The sequence below is a fragment of the Rattus norvegicus genome, chromosome 20 (genome assembly GCF_036323735.1).
Source record: "Rattus norvegicus strain BN/NHsdMcwi chromosome 20, GRCr8, whole genome shotgun sequence".
In the NCBI taxonomy this organism is placed as follows: Eukaryota; Metazoa; Chordata; class Mammalia; order Rodentia; family Muridae; genus Rattus; species Rattus norvegicus.
Window position 1 is genome coordinate 1,975,965 of NC_086038.1, and position 10,260 is coordinate 1,986,224.

Here is a 10,260-nt window from a genome sequence, read left to right on the forward strand (position 1 = left end):
AGGAAAATACACTGAACACAGCTACTAGGCAATATCTCCAGATATGTATTATATGTAATGCACATTATCTATCAAAGTGCTATATATGAATATATTTTTAATGTATGAGTATAACATTGGAATTCTCTTCATTGGAACAGAACTCGGTAGAAAGTATGGAAGAAGGCTCTTAAATCTCAAGTGCTACTGTCTCTCTAGCACCACTCCTCAGAATTGATGTCGCACCTTGGTCTTACTGTACACTGAAAGATGATATAAATGTAAACACTGAGGGAGATTTACATGCATGGATGTGTACTGTGGTGGTTTGAGTAGGAACAACCCCCATAGACTCATGTATTTGAATGCTTGGCCCATACGGAGTAGCACCATTAGGAGGTGTTGACGTAGGTGTGGATCTGTTGGAGGAAGCCTTTTCACTAAGGGGCTGGGCTTTGACATCTTAGATGCTCAAGCTAGGTCTGGTGTGATATTCACTTCCTCTTGCCTGCCCATTAGGATGTAGAACCCTTAGCTCCTTCTCTAGAACCCTCTCTGCCTATATAGCTCCATGCCTCCCACCATGGTGATAATGGGCTAAACAACTAAAATTGTAAGCCAGTTGCCATTAAATATTTTCCTTCATAACAGCTGCTATGGTCATGGCATGTCTTCACTACAATAAAACCCTAACTAAGACAATATTGACAATAACCTTATTTAAATAGTTATACAGATTGGCGCACAAAGCTGGCCACACAGCCAAAAAAAAAAAAAAAAAAAAGAATCAGCAATTTCTCCTCACTTCAAGTCCAAGGTAGGACTCATGAACCCTGTTTAAACAAATATTAATGTATCTTTATTTTACTGTAGTATCAAAGATGTGTATCCAAAATTATCTGGTAATAGCATTAAAATATTTCCCCTACATATTTGTGTAAATCAGGCTTTTTTTTTTTATTTTCATATGACCCACACTGGTGAATGCAGGGTCCAGAGGGAAATGGCCTGACCTTGCTAGGGAGGGTACACATCCCCAATTTGTCCAACAGAACATCCACTCCCTTCTCCACCTGTGTCTGCAAGCCCAGTGCCCTGATTCCCTCCAGGCCTGTGGTCCTCCCAAGGTCCCAAAAGGAAAGTGGAACTTGTGTCAGTTGAATTCAACTCAGATGTGGCACTTACAGGCTTCCATCAGTTTCTGAGTCAGGGTCGTCCTCCTTAAAAAGTGGAAGCATGGAGCTTAGTAGACCCCAACTTGAGGGATGAGAGATATGGATCAAGTCAGTTCCCGGTTCATTTCATAAGTCTGACATCAGGGAGGCTCCCTGCCTTAGAATTTTCTATGGGAGTGACATGGACAGGTGGTTGGTTAATAGAAAGATGAACTCCTGGGATCTACATCTGGAGACAAGTTGCTTATGAAAGACCACCGGGGTGGGGAAGACCCCCCACTCAAATCTCGAGACGACGCAACCCCCAAGAACTCACGAGAAACTGGCCTTGATGTAATAAACAAGAGGTGTATTTGAGGAACCAGAGCTCTGGGGACGACACATATCTCACACAGGAGACAAAGGAGTTGACCCCAAGCTCAATTAGGGGAAGGTATTTATAGGGAAAATTACATAGGTAGTTAGCAACAGTCGCACAAAGCAATTTCATTGGTTTGTAACTTGGGCTCAGTTGAACTCTAGGCCACCCTGCTTCTGGGGCAAGCTGACCCTAGTTTTTGTTTCTCTCAGGACTCTTGAGTCAGGCCTTATCAAGGCCAAATGGTTTGTGGTGGCTATGGCCAGGCTACCTCCCCAAAACGTGTTATGTTATTCTTTGCTGTGAGGTGCACTTGTCCTCACAGAAGGGTCAGTGGGGGATAGTTTAAATCTTTATTCTTTCACTTACACTATTCCCTGTGCTGGTCCTGTTGACAACAGCCTTCTGCATCCATCCTGGGAAGAACAAGTCAGCAACTCTCAGACATTTTGATATCAGGATCTTTGCACATGTAGGAAGTGAATGGACCTCAGTGGTATTTTGCATTTATGGATGTTCACCAATCCATATTTACCTGCACTGTACCAAGTGTCTTGAGACATTTGCTATATTGAAGATATTGTAACTGCTTGAATGCAAGAATGATATTTTAAAAGAGCGCTAACTATTTTTCAAAGCATAATTGTGGTGGAAATGAAAGATCTATTTTTGGATGTTTGCATTCCCTTAAGGGCCTTCATTGTTCCCACTAAATAATGGGGGGTTGTGTCTTTAAACATTTTTTATTTAAATATGAGAAAATGTAGTGTAACAGAAACATATAGGCTATACATAGTGTACCTGTAACTTTATGTATATGTGGGTTTTGGATCTCTCGATGTCTGCCTCTGTCTTTCTTTGTCAGGCTCTCTCTCTTTGTCTGTGGCCCAGTGTGTGTGTGTGTGTGTGTGTATGTGTGTGTGTGTGTGTGTGTGTGTATCTGTGTGTCTGTGTGTCTGTGTGTGTGTGTGCGTATCTAGATCTGTCTGTGTGTGTCTATGTGTGTATGTTTGTGCAGGGGGTGTAATATAGTCAGTTGCCTATAAAAAGAAGGCAACAAAAAGAGTGGAAGTGGAATAATAGAAGGTTGTGTGTGGCCTAAGGTCTATACTCGGAATGCAGTTCTCCTTTGCAAGAACAAGGACTTTTTGTTGCCGAGATAGCTCACTAGCTATAAGAACAATATTTTATTATTAAATAATTATCATTAAACATTTGTTTTAATAGAGTTAAATATTTTATTATAATTAAATATTTTTGTTAATATTACCAGAAGACAGGGTCTAATTATATGAAATTCTCTGGGCTGGGAATTGCTAAGGAGTTTATGCTGATCTGGAATAGAAAGAGTTTTTTGCGTCTCCCTTCTGAATGCTCAGCTTAAAGGCAGAAAGCATGAACCTGTTGAAAGTGTTCAGACGGTAAGGGCTCAGTTTCCTCTTCCAGGGAAGCTGTGTTGGGTTCTTAGTATCCACATGGCTGCTCACAGCTCTCTGTGACTCTGATCCCTGGGGACCCCATTCTCTCTTCTGAAGAGGTTGTGATGCAGAGACATTCCTACCGGCATAATACCCATGCACCAGTAAGCAGCAGTGCTTCATGGAGTGTTCCGGTCTCCACGTTCTTCCCTTGAATGCCTACCTCAATGTTGAAATGTGTCCTGGGACTCGTCAGATGAAATAAACTTTCTTCCTCAGGTGATTTTTGGGCGTGGTATTTTGTCACAGCAATAGCAAGCAGACTAGTCAGCCACATGCGACAACGTCACAACTAGCTGAAACTTGTTTTACAGATGTGTGTGTGTGTGTGTGTGTGTGTGTGTGTGTGTGTGTGCGCGTGTGTCTATTACCTGCCAACTGATTAGAGATGGTTTTGCAATCCAGAAGACAGCATCTAGTCTCATGGGGCTGGAATAACAGGAGGTTGGTCCTTTGATGATGCACGGGAATGAACTCAGGTACACTGTTCTTTTCAAAGCTAAGCCTTAACTCCAATCACAGGGTAGTGAATTTCACCTGCTTTTCTTTGCACATCCCAGGGTCTGGAACAATTTGATTCACCTGACAGATTCTCAATCACTTACTTAGGGAGGCCTAATAATGCTTGAGATCTTCTGATCACATGACATATTGAAAGAATAGGGAAAGTGGGGAAGCATCTCGAACACATGGGCACTGGGGAAAATTTTTCTGAGCAAAACGCCAATGGCTTTTGTTCTAAGATCAAGAATCAACAAATAGAACTTCATAAAACTGCAAAGCTTCTGTAAGGCAAATGACACTGTCATTAGGACAAAATGGCAACCAACAGATTGGGAAAAGGTCTTCACCAATCCAACATCTGATAGAGGGCTAAGATCCAAAATATTCAAAGAACTCAAGAAGTTAGACTCCAGAGAGCCAAATAACCCTATTTTTAAAAATGGGGTACAGAGCTAAATAAAGAATTCTCAGCTGAGGAATATCAAATGGCCGAAAAGCACTCAAAGAAATGTTCAACATCCTTAATCATCAGGGAATCAAAACAACCCTTAGATTCCCCCTCACACCAGTGAGAATAGCTAAGATCAAAAACTCAGATGACAGCAGATGCTGAAGAGGATGTGGAGAAAGAGGAACACTCCTCCATTGTTGGTGGGACTGCAAACTGGTACAACCACTCTAGAAATCAGTCTGGAGGTTCTTCAGAAAATTGGGCATTGCACTACCTGAGGACCCAGCTATACCTCTCCTGGGCATATACCCAAAAGATGCCCTAACATATAACAAAGACACATGCTCCGCTATGTTCATAGCAGCCTTATTTATAATAGCCAGAAGCTGGAAAGAACCCAGATGCCCTTCAACAGAAGAATGGATTCAAAAAATGTGGTACATCTACACAATGGAGTACTACTCAGCTATCAAAAACAATGACTTTATGAAATTCATAGGCGGGGCTGGGGATTTAGCTCAGTGGTAGAGCACTTACCTAGGAAGCGCAACGCCCTGGGTTCGGTCCCCAGCTCAAAAAAAAAAAAAAAAAACTAGCACTTACCTATGAAATTCATAGGCAAATGGATGGAACTGGAAAATATCATCCTGAGTGAGGTAACCCAATCACAGAAAAATACACTTGGTATGCACTCATTGTTAAGTGGGTATTAGCCCAAAAGCTCGAATAACAAAAGATGCAATCCACAGACCACTGGAAGCTCAAGAAGAAAGATGACCAAAATGCAGATGCTCCCACTCCTCCTTAAAAGGAGAAAAAAATATCCATAGGAGGGGATATGGGAGCAAAGTTTAGAGCAGTGACTGAAGGAACAGTCATTCAGAGCCTGCCCCACATGTGGCCCACATACACACACACACACACACACACACACACACACACACACACACACACACACACAGCCACCAAAACTAGATAAGATGGATGAAGCAAAGAAGTGCAGGCTGACAGAAACCAGATATAGATCTCTCCTGAGAGACACAGACAGAATACAGCAAATACAGAGGCGAATGCCAGCAGCAAACCACTGAACTGAGAATGGGACCCCCGTTGAAGGAATCAGAGAAAGGACTGAAAGAGCTGAAGGGGCTTGCGACCCCATATGAACAACAATTCCTACCAACCAGAGCTTCCAGGGACTAAACCACTACCGAAAAACTATACATGGACTGACCCAGGCCTCCAACTGCATATGTAGCAGAAAATAGCCTTGTTGGGGCACGAGTAGAAGGGGAAGCCCTTGGTCCTGCCGACTGGACCCCCAGTGAAAGGGATTCTTAGGGGGAGGGCGGTAATTGGGGGAGGATGGAGAAGGGAACACAAATATAGAAGGGGACGGGGGAGGTTAGGGGGTTGTTGGCCTGGAAACCGGGAAAGGGAATAACATTTGAAATGTAAATAAGAAATACCCAATTTAATAAAGATGGAAAAGAAAAGAAGTTTAACTGAGAGACAACATTGTGCCAGCAGGCTTGGAAACCCTTGGAAATTCTACAAAGTTTTTGATATGTAAAATATTTTTTGCCTTCTACCTCTTCATAACATTACAAAATGCAAAAAAGCCGACCTACCTAACTTAGTTACTTTATTCAAATAAAATTTATTTTAAGTAATATATGACAATATAACTTTGTACATGGATTCATGTGGTATCATATGATATTCTGAAACACATACACACTATTTTCTTAAAATAGATGTAAGCACACATGAAGGGACACATGTCTACAGCAGCATACACAGCAGAGGATGGCATTGTCTGGCATCAATGGGAGGAGAGGCCCTTGGTCCTGTGAAAGCTCGATGCCCCAGTGTAGGGGAATGCCAGGGTGTTGAGGTGAGAGTGGGTGGGTGTGAGGGAGTACAAGCATCTTCATAGAAGGAAAGGGAGGGATAGAGGGAGGGGAAGGGAGATGAGAGAGTGGCAAAAGGGGTAACATTTGAAGTGTAAATACATAAAATATCCAATAAAAGATAAAAATTAAAATTAAAAAAATAGATGTAAGCATATATTTCCACAAAAAAAAAAACAAATTAAAAAAAAAAGCAACCATGACTGAAATACCCTTGAGACTGCACATCTCAGAGGTACCTCCTCTGGATTGTGTGATATCCTGTAAAGAACCTCTCTCTCAGCCACTCAAACAGTCCACAACCCTTGATAGGGCCCTCATTCAACAGGGTCCTTCCCATATGCCCTTTTTAAGTGGACTTGTTTGGTCTTAAAGTGCACGGAAATTCAGGAGAGTGCCCCTTGGCTCTCTTTAGAGATGGGTTGCATTTTCCAGGGTAAACCTTGAACATGAGGATCTGTGATAACCCCTTGGAGAGTTGTAAATTTAGGATTTCTGATTTGGGCTCCCTCACCAGTTGCACTATAGTCCTAGGTGTGGAGCAGTTTCTGAAATAACTTTCTAAAAAACTGAGTATCATCCAGGGCCCCCTCCCTGTCTTTTCTCCTCCCAGTGCTCTGGCTTCTGCGGATCTATCCATGGTGCACAGGGTACCATCCTTGGAGTCTCTCCTCTGCTCTTGATTCTCTCAAACTGCCAGAGAGCTTCGAAAAAGCCAACACAGTGTGACCCTAGGTACAGTGGGCTTTTAGAGATTGACTCTACACTAGGACGCCATGGACCTCAACAACCCATCCCCTGAGGACAGCTGGTATTAGGGAGCACTGGGCAGGGGCAGGATGTAAAACGGAGAAAGGAAGAGAAGGTTATGGACAGGCTAGAGAGAAGGGGGACATTCCTGGTGCTGCAGCCGTAGGGCTGGACTCCTTTTGTTTCCCATGTTGGGTCCTTTTTCTATGGACACACACACTCATGCTCTGAATGCCAATGCCTGTTCAGGGCCAGCACAGCCAGGAGCAGCAGGAGGAGAGCCTGAGTAACAAAGGTCTTCATCCTGTTGGAAGGGTGGAGACAGAGACCCACACTCTGCTATTACGTGTTCATTTCATAATGTTGAACAAAGCAGACTGGTTGAGTTCTCTTAAGAATTTACAAAGGTAGTGAGCGAGGATGTTTGGGTGGGTCATGGGAAGATGAACTACTGGAACAGAACTCTCTAGTGCCCTGCCTCACCAGCTCAGCTCCAGGTCTGGGACCTAGCATCCTAAAGGAGAAGATACTTACCCTGATAATTGTCCTGTTCATTCTGACCGCAACATCCTCTGAGTCTAGGCCAGCAGCCATTGAATCGGGAAGTCTCAAACACCGACATATCAGGTCATCTACTGAATCTTACAAACTGAGTTTTCCTTAAAGGTACACGTTTGTGTGGCTTAGAGAGCAATCCACGTTCACAAAGTGAGGAACTGAGAATTCTGAGACACTCCATCGAATGAACATGTTAGTAATAGTGTTTATAAGATGTAACAACTATTTTCCAGGATCTAGAGATATGATGACAATAATAGATGTTGACACTTCTGCCTGTCCTTACTGTCCTCATGTTTCCCAGTAGAGATCCTTGTATTCTGATTCTTTGAAATTTTTAATTTCATGTGTAGGTAAAAACTCCAGGTTCACAGAATTGTACAAGTAGAATAATTTTAGACTCTTTTTCTTTTTTTATTCATGTGTATGATTGTGTGTCTAGGTGTGTTTGAATGATGGGAGTGCAGTTGTCAGCGGAGACTAGAAGAGAGCATTAGAAACCCCGGAGGAGGGGTTGGGGATTTAGCTCAGTGGTAGAGCACTTGCCTAGCGAGGGCAAGGCCCTGGGTTCGGTCCCCAGCTCCGAAAAAAAAAAAAAAAAAAAAGAAACCCCGGAGGAGGATGCACGGGAGGTTGTGAGCTCCTAGACTTCGAAATCCAACTCTGGTTCTCTCCACGATAGTTGCGACTCTCTAGTTACAGGGGGAATATTTTTACCAACATCTCAGATCATTTTGATCAGAATGATCTCACCAGGACTCTACATGTCTCTGCGCCCTCGGTGCTGAGATTAAAAGTGTGGGTAACTTCACTAGTTAAAGTAGAGATTTTTGACCTTTGATACTTCACTAGGCTGACACAGGTGCTGCCTAAATTCTGTAATGTGAAACATCATTGAATTCGTAGAGCGCTGCATTCATGCTCATGGATGAGTCTTGTTCAGTGGGTGGATGTTGTGTTATTACATTTTATTATTTCTAAGATTTTTAAACTATTTATTATGTATTTAATTTATATGCACACACTGTAGCTGTCCTCAGACACACCAAAAGAAGAGGGCATTGGAACCCATTACAGATGGTTGTGATCTACGATGTGGTTGCTGGGAATTGAACCCAGGACGTGTAGAAGAGCTGTCAGTGCTCTTAGCCACTGAGACATTTCTCCAGCCCAATTTCATTTTAATTTTAAAAAGGAGAATGTTGTTAAGTTCAGAAGTCATTCTTTGTTCATACGTTTAACTAAACTTTATGAACTCTCATAATGTATGTTATTACCACAAATTTCACCAGAGAAATCTGTAAGCATTTGAAATGGTTAAGATTATGGTCATGGATGCAAACTGGAAATGTTCTCCTGAGAGATTACTGCTCATCATTGCTGTGGTGGGCTGTGGAAGGATTAGGAGGGGACACTTAGACCTCTTTTTCTTGTCTAATTGCTCTGGGTACAACTTCATGAGTACTATATTGAATAAGTAGGAATAGTGTGGGCAGCCTTTTCTAGTTCCTGATTTTAGTGGGATTGCCTCAAGTTTCTCTCTGTTTAGTTTGATGTTGTCTAATGGTTTGCTTTATATTGCTTTTACTGTGTTTAGGTCTGGAGGATAAACAGGCTGAGAAGGAAATTAGGGGAACAACATCCTTCACAATAGTCCCAAATAATATAAAATACCTTGGTGTGACTATAACCAAGCAAGTTAAAGATCTGTATGACAGACAGGAACTTCAAGTTACTGAAGAAAGAAATTGAAGATCTCAGAAGATGTAAAGATCTCCCATGCTCATGGACTGGCAGGATTAATATAGTAAAAATGACCATCTTGCCAAAAGCAATCTGCAGATTCAATGTAGTCCCCATCAAAATTTCAACTCAATCCTTCATGGAGTTAGAAAGAGCAATTTGCAAATTCATTTGGAATAATGAAAAACCCAGGATAGCAAAAACTATACTCAACAATAAAAGAACTTCTGGGGGAATCACCATCCCTGACCTCAAGCAGCATTATAGAGCAATAGTGATAAAAACTGCATGATATTGGTACAGAGACAGACAAGTAAATCAATGGAATAGAATTGAAGACCCAGAAATGATCCCACACACCTACAGTCACTTGATCTTTGACAAAGGAGTTAAAACCATCCAATGAAAAAATAGCATTTTCAACAAATGGTGCTGGTTCAACTGGAGGTCAGCATGTAGAAGAATGCAGATTGATCCATCCTTATCACCATGTACAAAGCTTGAGTCCAACTGCATCAGATACACTCAAACTAATAGAAGAAAAAGTGGGGAAGAATCTCGAACACATGAGCATTGGGGAAAATTTCCTGAACAGAACACCAATGGCTTATGTTCTAAGATCAAGAATCAACAAATGGGACCCGCGGATCCCGGCCCGCAGCAGCTCTCTGCTCCCAAACCCCGTGGGAGAGAGACCTCACCGCCTGATCAGGTGGGCACTCCTGAGGCTGCAGAGCGGAGGAGACCACCAACACTGCCCACCCCTGCCCACATCCCTGGCCCAAGAGGCAACTGTATAAGGCCTCTGGGTTCCCGTAGGGGAGGGCCCAGGAGCGGCAGGATCCCTGCGCCTGAGACACCGCCAGAACCTGAAGGAAACAGACCGGATAAACAGTTCTCTGCACCCAAATCCCGTGGGAGGGAGAGCTAAACCTTCAGAGAGGCGGACACGCCTGGGAAACCAGAAGAGACTGCACTCTGTGCACATCCAGACGCCAGAGGAAAACACCAAACGCCATCTGGAACCCTGGTGCACGGAGGCTCCCGGAAAGAGCGGCGCAGATCTTCCCGGTTGCTGCTGCCGCGGAGAGGACTTAGGCAGTACCCCACGAGCAAACTTGAGCCTTGGAACCACAGGTAGAACCAACTTTTCCCCTGCAAGAAACCTGCCTGGTGAACTCAAGACACAGGCCCACAGGAACAGCTGAAGACCTGTAGAGAGGAAAAACTACACGCCCGAAAGCAGAACACTCTGTCCCCATAACTGGCTGAAAGAAAACAGGAAAACAGGTCTACAGCACTCCTGACACACAGGCTTATAGGACAGTCTAGCCACGGTCAGAAATAGCAG